General features: G+C 37.1%; 1 non-coding gene across 1 annotated transcript; it reads left to right on the top strand.

Moving 5' to 3' along the window:
• Positions 1-493: 493 nt before the first annotated feature.
• Positions 494-601, top strand: LOC112798996 (small nucleolar RNA R71). The gene has a single exon (XR_003200587.1). It is a non-coding gene; the product is annotated as a small nucleolar RNA R71 (small nucleolar RNA).
• The last annotated feature ends 9,677 nt before the right edge of the window (positions 602-10,278 follow it).

Raw genomic sequence — 10,278 nt, 5'->3', positions numbered from 1 at the left:
CACCATTATTGTTATTGAAACCTTGTTGAGGTCTCTGTTGATCCTTCCATGAAAGATTTGGATGATTCCTCCATGAAGGGTTATAGGTGTTTCCATAGGGTTCTCCCATGTAATTCACCTCTTCCATTGAAGGGTTCTCAGGAGCATAAGCTTCTTCCTCAGATGAAGCTTCTTTAGTACTGCTTGGTGCATTTTGCATTCCAGACAGACTTTGAGAAATCATATTGACTTGTTGAGTCAATATTTTGTTCTGAGCTAATATGGCATTCAGAGTGTCAATCTCAAGAACTCCTTTCTTCTGACTAGTCCCATTGTTCACAGGATTCCTTTCAGAGGTGTACATGAATTGGTTATTTGCAACCATTTCAATCAGTTCTTGAGCTTCAGTAGGCGTCTTCTTCAAATGAAGAGATCCTCCAGAAGAGCTATCCAAAGACATCTTGGACAGTTCAGAGAGACCATCATAGAAAATACCTATGATGCTCCATTCAGAAAGCATATCAGTGGGACACTTTCTGATCAATTGTTTGTATCTTTCCCAAGCTTCATAGAGGGATTCTCCTTCCTTCTGTCTGAAGGTTTGGACTTCCACTCTAAGCTTACTCAATTTTTGAGGTGGAAAGAACTTTGCCAAGAAGGCATTGACTAGCTTTTCCCAAGAGTCCAGGCTTTCTTTAGGTTGAGAGTCCAACCATGTTCTAGCCCTGTCTCTTACAGCAAAAGGGAATAGCATCAGTCTATAGACCTCAGGGTCTACCCCATTAGTCTTGACTGTGTCACGGATTTGCAAGAATTCAGCTAAAAACTGATGAGGATCTTCCATTGGAAGTCCATGGAACTTGCAATTCTGTTGCATTAGAGAAACTAATTGAGGCTTAAGCTCAAAGTTGTTTGCTCCAATGGCAGGGATAGAGATGCTTCTCCCATAGAAGTCGGGAGTAGGTGCAGTAAAGTCACCAAGCACCTTCCTTGCATTGTTGGCATTGTTGTTGTTTGCGGCTACCATTTGTTCTTCTTCCTTGAAGAATTCGTCCAAGTGCTCTAAAGAGAGTTGTGCCTTGGCTTCTCTTAGCTTTCTTTTCAAGGTCCTTTCAGGTTCAGGATCAGCCTCAACAAGAATGCCTTTGTCTTTGCTCCTGCTCATAAGAAAGAGAATGGAACAAGAAAATGTGGAATCCTCTATGTCACAGTATAGAGATTCCTTTAGGTGTCAGAGGAAAAGAAGAGTAGAAGACAGAAGTGTAAAATTCGAACTTATCAAAGAGAATGGAGTTCGAGTTTTACATTAAAGGATAGTGTTAGTCCATAAATAGAAGGATATGAGAAGGAGGAAAGTGATTTTCGAAAATTAAGTAGAAAATTTGAAAACAATTTTGAAAAACAATACTTAATTTTCGAAAATGAAAGTGGAAAAAAAAATAAAGTGATTTTTGAAAAAAATTTTGAAATTGGAAATCAAAAAGGTTTGATTGAAAGCTTAATTTGAAAAAGATGTGATTAAAAAGATATGATTGATTAAAAAAAATGTGATTGAGAAGATATGATTTGAAAACATTTTTAAAAGATATGTTTTGAAAACAATTTGAAAAAGATTTGATTTGAAAATTAAAAACTTGACTAACAAGAAAAGATATGATTCAATCATTAAACCTTTCTCAACAGAAAAGGCAGCATACTTGAAATGTTGAATCAAACCATTAATTGATAGTAAGTATCTTTAAAAATAGAATGAAATTGATTTTGAATAAGATTTGATTGAAAATTTGATTTGAAAAAGATTTGATTTTGAAAAGATTTTGAAAACTTAGAAAAAATCTGATTTGAAAACAAAATCTTCCTCCCTTAGCCATCCTGGCGTTAAACGCCCAGAATGGTATACATTCTGGCGTTTAACGCCCAAAATGCTACCTTTTTGGGCGTTAAACGCCCAACCAGGTACCCTGGCTGGCGTTTAAACGCCAGTCTGTCCTTTTTCACTGGGCGTTTTGAACGCCCAGCTTTTTCTGTACAATTCCTCTGCTGTATGTTCTGAATCTTCAATTCCTTGTATAATTGACTTGAAAAGACATAAATTAAAAATATTTTTGGATTTTTAATAATAAGGACAAACCAAAATGCAACAAGAATCAAATAACAATGCATGCAAGACACCAAACTTAGCAGTTTGTATACTATTGACACTAACAAAATGTAAATGCATATGAGACACACAAAACAATCAAGTCAATAGAATTCAAAGACCAGAGCAAGTAAATCATCAAGAACATCTTGAAGATCACCAAAATACATGAATGCATGCAGTTGACACCAAACTTATGATGAGACTCTAGACTCAAACAAGAAATATTTTTGGATTTTATGATTTTTTTTTTCTTTTTGTGTTTTTCGAAAATCAATTGGAAAAAGGTATCAAAATTCTTAATGAGAATTCCAGGAATCAGTGCAATGTTAGTCTAAGACTCCGGTCCAGGAATTAGACATGGCTTCTCAGCCAGCCAAGTTTTCAAAGAAAGCTTCGGTCCAAAACACTAGACATGGCCAGAGGCCAGCCAAGCCTTAGCAATCATTGCTCCAAAAGCAAAATTGATGAAAATCAATAAGCTCTTGTGGTGATAAGTTGAAACCTCGGTCCAATCAGATTAGACATGGCTTCTCAGCCAGCCAGATTTCAACAAATCATCATGAAACTCTAGAACTCATCTTCAAGAATTTCGAAAAAAAATACCTAATCTAAGCAACAAGATGAACCGTCAGTTGTCCAGCCTAAACAATCCCGGGCAATAACACCAAAACTTGATGTTGTTGCCGGATCTTGGCACTGATGTTACCAAAGCTTGCTCAAAACTTGAACAATCCCCGGCAACGGCGCCAAAAACTTGGTGCGCGAAATTGTGAACTATACTTTTTAACAACTCTCATAATCCCCGGTAATGGCTCCAAGAACTTGGTGGCTCAATACCATGGCATTACACAACTTCGCACAACTAACCAGCAAGTGCACTGGGTCGTCCAAGTAATAAACCTTACGTGAGTAAGGGTCGATCCCACGGAGATTGTTAGTATTGAAGCAAGCTATGGTCATCTTGTAAATCTTAGTCAGGCAAACTCAAATGGTAATGATGGTGATAAACGAAAATAACATAAAGGTAAAGATAGAGATACTTATGTAATTCATTGGTAGGAACTTCAGATAAGCGTATGAAGATGCCTTCCCTTCCGTCTCTCTGCTTTCCTACTGCCTTCATCCAATCCTTCTTCCTCCTTTCCATGGCAAACTCGTGTAGGGTCTCACTGTTGTCAGCAGCTACCTCCCATCCTCGCAGTGAAAGCTAATGCACACACTCTGTCACAGTGCTGCCAATCACCGGTGTGGTTCCCTCCCCTACTGGAATAGAATCCAGTGATTCTTTTGCGTCTGTCACTAACGCCCAGTAAGTTACAGGTTTGAAGCACGTCACAGTCATTCAGTCATTGAATCCTACTCAGAATACCACAGACAAGGTTAGACCTTCCGGATTCTCTTGAATGCCGCCATCAGTTCTTGCCTATACCACGAAGACTCTGATCTCACGGAATGGTTGGCTCGTTTGTCAGGCGAGCACTCGGTTGTCAGGCGATCAACCATGCATCGTGCAATCAGGAATCCAAGAGATATTCACTAGAGCCTTGAATGCTAGTAGAACAAGAGTGGTTGTCAGTCACTTTGTTCATGAGTGAGAATGGTGATGGGCGTCAATCATCACCTTCATCAAGTTGAAGAACAAGTGATATCTTGGATAAAGAACAAGCGGAATTGAATGGAAGGACAATAGTAATTGCATTAATACTCGAGGTACAGCAGAGCTCCACACCTTAATCTATGGTGTGTAGAAACTCCACCGTTGAAAATACATAAGCATAAGGTCTAGGCATGGCCGAATGGCCAGCCTCCCAAGGAACTAAGAAGCATACAATGAAGATAGCTACCAAAGTCTACTTAAGATCTAAAAGTGATCAAAAGCTCCTAATACAATAGTAAAAGGTCCTACTTATAAGAAACTAGTAGCCTAAGGTGTACAGAAATGAGTAAATGACATAAAAATCCTCTTCCGGGCCCACTTGGTGTGTGCTTGGGCTGAGCAATGAAGCAAATTTCGTGTAGAGACTCTTCTTGGAGTTAAACGCCAGCTTTGGTGCCAGTTTGGGCGTTTAACTCCCATTTGGGTGCCAGTTCCAGCGTTTAACGCTGGGATTTCTTGAGGTGACTTTGAACGCCGGTTTGGGCCATCAAATCTTGGGCAAAGTATGGACTATCATATATTGCTGGAAAGCCCAGGATGTCTACTTTCCAACGCCGTTGAGAGCGCGCCAATTGGGTTTTCGTAGCTCCAGAAAATCCGCTTCGAGTGCAGGGAGGTCAGAATCCAACAGCATCTGCAGTCCTTTTTGGTCTCTGAATCAGATTTTTGCTCAGGTCCCTCAATTTCAGCCAGAAAATACCTGAAATCACAGAAAAACACACAAACTCATAGTAAAGTCCAGAAAAGTGAATTCTAACTAAAAACTAATAAAAATATACTAAAAACTAACTAGATTATATAAAAAACATACTAAAAACAATGCCAAAAAGTATACAAATTATCCGCTCATCAATTTTTATGTTTTAATTCATGATTTCTTGCATAAACATGTTTCCAAATATCATCCTTCAATTTCAAAAATTTTAATCCTAATTTCTAAAATCTCTAATTTCTGAAATCCCTACTTCAAAGATTTTACATGCATCTTAATCCATAAGGACAATTAATTTTCAATCCAATCCAACTCTTTTTCCAAGCTCTTTCCCAACTTAATTATCTTTTAAAATCTTTTTTTTCAAATTATAAATTTCAAATTTATTTTCAAATATCATTCATATCTTTTTAAATTATATCCTTTTCTTGTCATATTTATCTTTTATAAATCATATCTTCTATCTTATATCTTTTTCTTATTTTCGAATACCCACCCCCTCCCTTTATATCCACTTTCGGCACCCCTCTCTTCATCCACCATTCCACACTTGCTCTCCTCCTATTCCTCTTCTCTCTTTTCTTTTGCTTGAGGACAAGCAAACCTCTAAGTTTGGTGTGCTTATCCGTTATCACAAAAACATTCTCACTTTGATCATGGCCCCTAAAGGAAAACAACCCAACCCAAGAGGCAAGAAAGAGAATATCCCAAAGCCACTTTGGAATCAAGGAAAGTTCTTAACTAAAGAACATTCAGACCACTACTACAAAATAATGAGTCACAGATCAGTGATCCTGGAAGTCAAGTTTGATCTGAAAGAAGATGAATATCCAGAGATCCAAGACCAGATTCGAAACAAGAACTGGGAAATCCTAGCCAATCCTGAAACAAAAGTGGGAAGGAACATGGTTCAGGAGTTCTATGCTAATCTATGGCAGACAGACAGGCAAAGAATAATTGGAGCTGCTCTCTATGACCATCGGACCTTAGTCAGAGGAAAGATTGTTCATACCCATCCTGACAAAATCAGGGAGATCTTTAAGCTCCCTCAACTGAAAGATGATCCAGACTCCTTTAATAGGAGAATGATGAGGGTAAATAAAGGTCTGGACAAGATCTAGAGGATATATGCATCCCCGAAGCCAGGTGGACCACCAGCACGACTGGCATCCCAAATCAACTCAAAAGAGAAGATCTCAAACCAGTAGCCAGAGGCTGGCTGGATTTTATTGGGCGTTCCATATTACCCACCAGCAATCGTTCTGAAGTTACTGTTAAAAAAGCAGTGATGATTCACTGCATCATGTTGGGAAAAGAAGTAGAAGTTCATCAACTGATCTCGTGTGAACTATACAAAATAGCAAACAAGAATTCCAAGGACGCCAGATTGGCCTATCCAAGCTTAATTTCTATGCTCTGCAGAGATGCTGGAGTGAAGATAGGAATAACAGAGTATATCTCAGTTGAAAGGCCAATCACTAGAATATCAATAGACAGACAACAGCTGCAGGATGATCCAATCAAGAGGAGAGCATAGGAAGTCCTCCCAGAACTTCCTCAATTTGAATATTGGGAACATATTGAAGCATCTATTTCCAAATTGCAAGAAGCTATGAACCAAATAAAGGAAGAACAGAACAATCAAAGTAGCATGCTTTGCAAACTGCTTAAGGAACAGGAAGAGCAAGGGCGTGATCTAAGGGAGCTGAAGCGCCAGAAATTAATCCTTGAAAAGCACCCCATAGACTAGAGGAACATCTACTTCTCAAAACACAGGTTGTTGAGTTCTAATTTTAGCTTTAACTCTGTGATAGTGTTATTATAGAAATTTACCTTAGAAGATATATAGTAGTAGTAGAAGTAATTAGCATATCTATTCTGGTTTTATTTCCAATTAAGTTATAATTTATTTTTCTCATCATCATCAGACATGAATAAAGTAGTAGATTTTTAGAATAAAGAAGTAATTTATATTTTTCAAGTTCTTAATAATAAAAATTATAATTAATTACATGTGGTGGCAATACTTTTTGTTCTCTGAATGAATGCTTGAACAGTGCATAATTTTTATCTTGAATTTTATGAATATTGGATCCTGAAAGAATGAGGAACACGAAAAATATTATTGATGATCTGAAAAATCATGAATTTGATTCTTGAAGCAAGAAAAAGCAGTGAAAAAAAAAAGAGAAAAAAAATTTACAAGAAATCATTGGATCAAGAAAAGGGAATAAAAGCCAACAGCCCTTAAAACCAAAAGGCAAGGGTGAAAAGGATCCAAGGCTTTGAGCATCAGTGGATAGGAGGGCCTAAGGAAATAGTTCCAAGCCTAAGCGGCTAAATCAAGCTGTCCCTAACCATGTGCTTGTGGCATGCAGGTCCAAGTGAAAAACTTGAGACTGAGTTGTTAAAATCGTGATCCAAGGCAAAAAGAGTGTGCTTAAGAGCTCTGGACACCTCTAACTGGGGACTTTAGCAAAGCTGAGTTACAATCTGAAAAGGTTCACCCAGTCATGTGTCTGTGGCATTTATGTATCCGGTGGTAATACTGGAAAACAAAGTGCTTAGGGCCACGACTAAGACTCATAAAGTAACTGTGTTCAAGAATCAACATACTACACTAGGAGAATCAATAATACTATTTGAATTTTGAGTTTCTATGGATGCCAATCATTCTGAATTTCAAAGGATAGAGGGAGATGCCAAAACTATTCAGAAACAAAAAGCTACAAGCCCCGCTCATCTAATAAGAATCTGAGCTTCATTTAAAACTCTAAGATATTATTACTTCTTAATTTCTTTTCATCCTATTTTATTTATCTAGTTGCTTGAGGACAAGCAACAGTTTAAGTTTGGTGTTGTGATGAGCGGATATTTTATACGCTTTTTGGGGGTAATTTCATGTAGATTTTAGTATGTTTTAATTAGTTTTAGTATAATATTATTAGTTTTTAGGCAAAAATCATATTTCTGGACTTTACTATGAGTTTGTGTATTTTTCTGTGATTTCAGGTATTTTCTGGCTGAAATTGAGGGAGTTGAGCAAAAATCTGAGTTAGGCTGAAAAAGGACTGCTGATGCTGTTGGATCCTGACCTCCCTGCACTCGGAATGGATTTTTTGGAGCTACACGAGTCCAATTGACGCGCTCTCAACGGCGTTGGAAAGTAGACATCCAGGGCTTTCCAGCAATATATAATAGTTCATACTTTGCGCGAAGATAGACGACGTAACTTGGTGTTGAACGCCAAGTACATGCTGTTGTCTGGAGTTAAACGCCAGAAACACGTCATGATCCGGAGTTGAACGCCCAAAACACGTTATAACATGGAGTTCAACTCCAAGTAAAGCCTCAGCTCGTGGATAGCTTTAGTCTCAGCCCCAGCACACACCAAGTGGGCCCCAGAAGTGGATTTCTGCACCAGTTATCTTAGTTTACTCATATTTTGTAAACCTAGGTTACTAGTTTACTATTTAAACAACTTTTGGAGACTTATCTTGTACCTCATGACATTTTCAGATCTGACTTACATACTTTTTGACGGCATGAGTCTCTAAACTCCATTGTTGGGGGTGAGGAGCTCTGCAGCGTCTCAATGGATTAATGCAATTGTTTCTATTTCACTCAAACGTTTGTGTGTTCCTATCTAAGATGTTCATTCGCGCTTAATTGTGAAGGAGGTGATGATCCGTGACACTCATCACCTTCCTCAACTCATGAATGTGTGCCTGACAAATACCTCCGTTCTACATCAGACTAAATGAGCGTCTCTTAGATTCCTTAATCAGAATCTTCATGGTATAAGCTAGAATTGATGGCGGCCACTCTTGAGGATCCGGAAAGTCTAAACCTTGTCTGTGGTATTCCGAGTAGGATTCAAGGATTGAATGGCTGTGACGAGCTTCAAACTCGCGATTGTTGGGCGTGATGACAAATGCAAAAGGATCAATGGATCCTATTCCAACATGATCGAGAACCAACAGCTGATTAGCCGTGCTATGACAGAGCATCTGGACCGTTTTCATTGAGAGGATGGGAGGTAGCCACTAACAATGGTGACACCCTACATACAGCTTGCCGTAGTCGGGCTTTACAAACAATTGAGTTGAATATTACATTGCAGAAATTCAGAGGACAAAGCATCTCCAAAACTCCAACATATTCCCCATTACTGCACAACAAGTAACAATTTTATTCTCTTTTAATCTTTTCCAATCTAATAACTCCCATTGATAATTTTGATCGACATCCTGACTAAGAATAATAAAATAAACATAGCTTGCTTCAAACCAATAATCTCCGTGGGATCGACCCTTACTCACGTAAGGTATTACTTGGACGACCCAATGCACTTGCTGGTTAGTTGTGCGAATTGCAAAAAGTGTTATTGCAATTTCGTGCACCAAAAATAAGAATAGAAAGAGGAGGTAGAAGAAGAAGAATTCGAACTTATCAAGAGGGATAGAGTTCGAATTGTGCATTGAGGAGGAGTGTTAGTCCATAAATAGAAGGATGTGAGAAGAGGGGAAGAATTTTTGAAATTAAAGTAAAAGATTTTAAAATAATAAAAAGAAATTTTGAAAATTTGATTGATGATTTTCGAAAATTAAAGTTGGGAAAGAAATAAAGTAATTTTTGAAAAAGATTTTGAAATTAGAAATCAAAAGGATATGATTGAAAACTATTTTGAAAAAGATGTGATTAAGAAGATATGATTGAAAAATAATTTAAAAATATTTGATTTTTAAAATTAATGACTTGGCTAACAAGAAATTTTAAAAGATATGATTCAGACATTAAACCTTTCTCAACAGAAAAGGCAACATACTTGAAATGTTGAATCAAATCATTAATTGTTAGCAAGTATTTTTGAAAAATGAAAGAAATTGATTTTGAAAATATATGATTGAAAAGATATGATTTGAAAAAGATTTGATTTTGAAAAATTATGAAAACTTGAAAAAAAATTGAATTAAAAACAAAATCTTCCCTCTTGTGCCATCCTGGCGTTAAACGCCCAGAATGGTATCCATTCTGGCATTTAACGCCCAAAATGCTACCCTTTTGGGCGTTAAACGCCCAGCCAAGTGCCCTGGCTGGCGTTTAAACGCCAATTTTCCTTCTTCACTGGGCGTTTTGAACGCCCAGCTTTTTCTGTGTAATTCCTCTGCTGCATGTTCTGAATCTTCAATTCTCTGTATTATTGACTTGAAAAGACACAAATTAAGAATTTTTTTGAATTTTTAATGATGAAGAATAATCAAAATGCAACTAAAATCAAATAAACAATGCATGCAAGACACTAAACTTAGAAGTTTGTATACTATTGACACTAACAAATTGAGAATGCATATGAGAAACAACAAAACACTCAAGACAAGAGAATTTAAAGATCAGAGCAAGGAAATCATCAAGAACAACTTGAAGATCAATGAAGAACGTAATGCAGGTAATTTTCGAAAATTAGAAGAATAAAGACATGCAATTGACACCAAACTTAAAATTAGACACTAGACTCAAACAAGAATCATAAACTTATTTTTGGTTTTAAGATTTAAAAAATTTTTTGTGCTTTTTCGAAAATTATATGGAAAAGAAAATGAAGAGATTCAAAATTTTTAATAAGAATTCCAGGAATCATGCAATGTTAGTCTAAAGCTTCAGTCTAAAAAGATTAGACATGGCTAGCCAAGCTTCAGCAGGACATTACATTCAACAGCTAAATTGATGAGAATCAATCATCCTTTGTGATGATAAGAACATTACCTTAAAACTCTATAATTCATT

The sequence above is a fragment of the Arachis hypogaea genome, chromosome 4 (assembly GCF_003086295.3).
Source record: "Arachis hypogaea cultivar Tifrunner chromosome 4, arahy.Tifrunner.gnm2.J5K5, whole genome shotgun sequence".
NCBI classification, from domain to species: domain Eukaryota; kingdom Viridiplantae; phylum Streptophyta; class Magnoliopsida; order Fabales; family Fabaceae; genus Arachis; species Arachis hypogaea.
The sequence above is the reverse complement of the archived record's forward strand: the minus strand, read 5'-3'. Positions and strand labels throughout refer to the sequence as shown.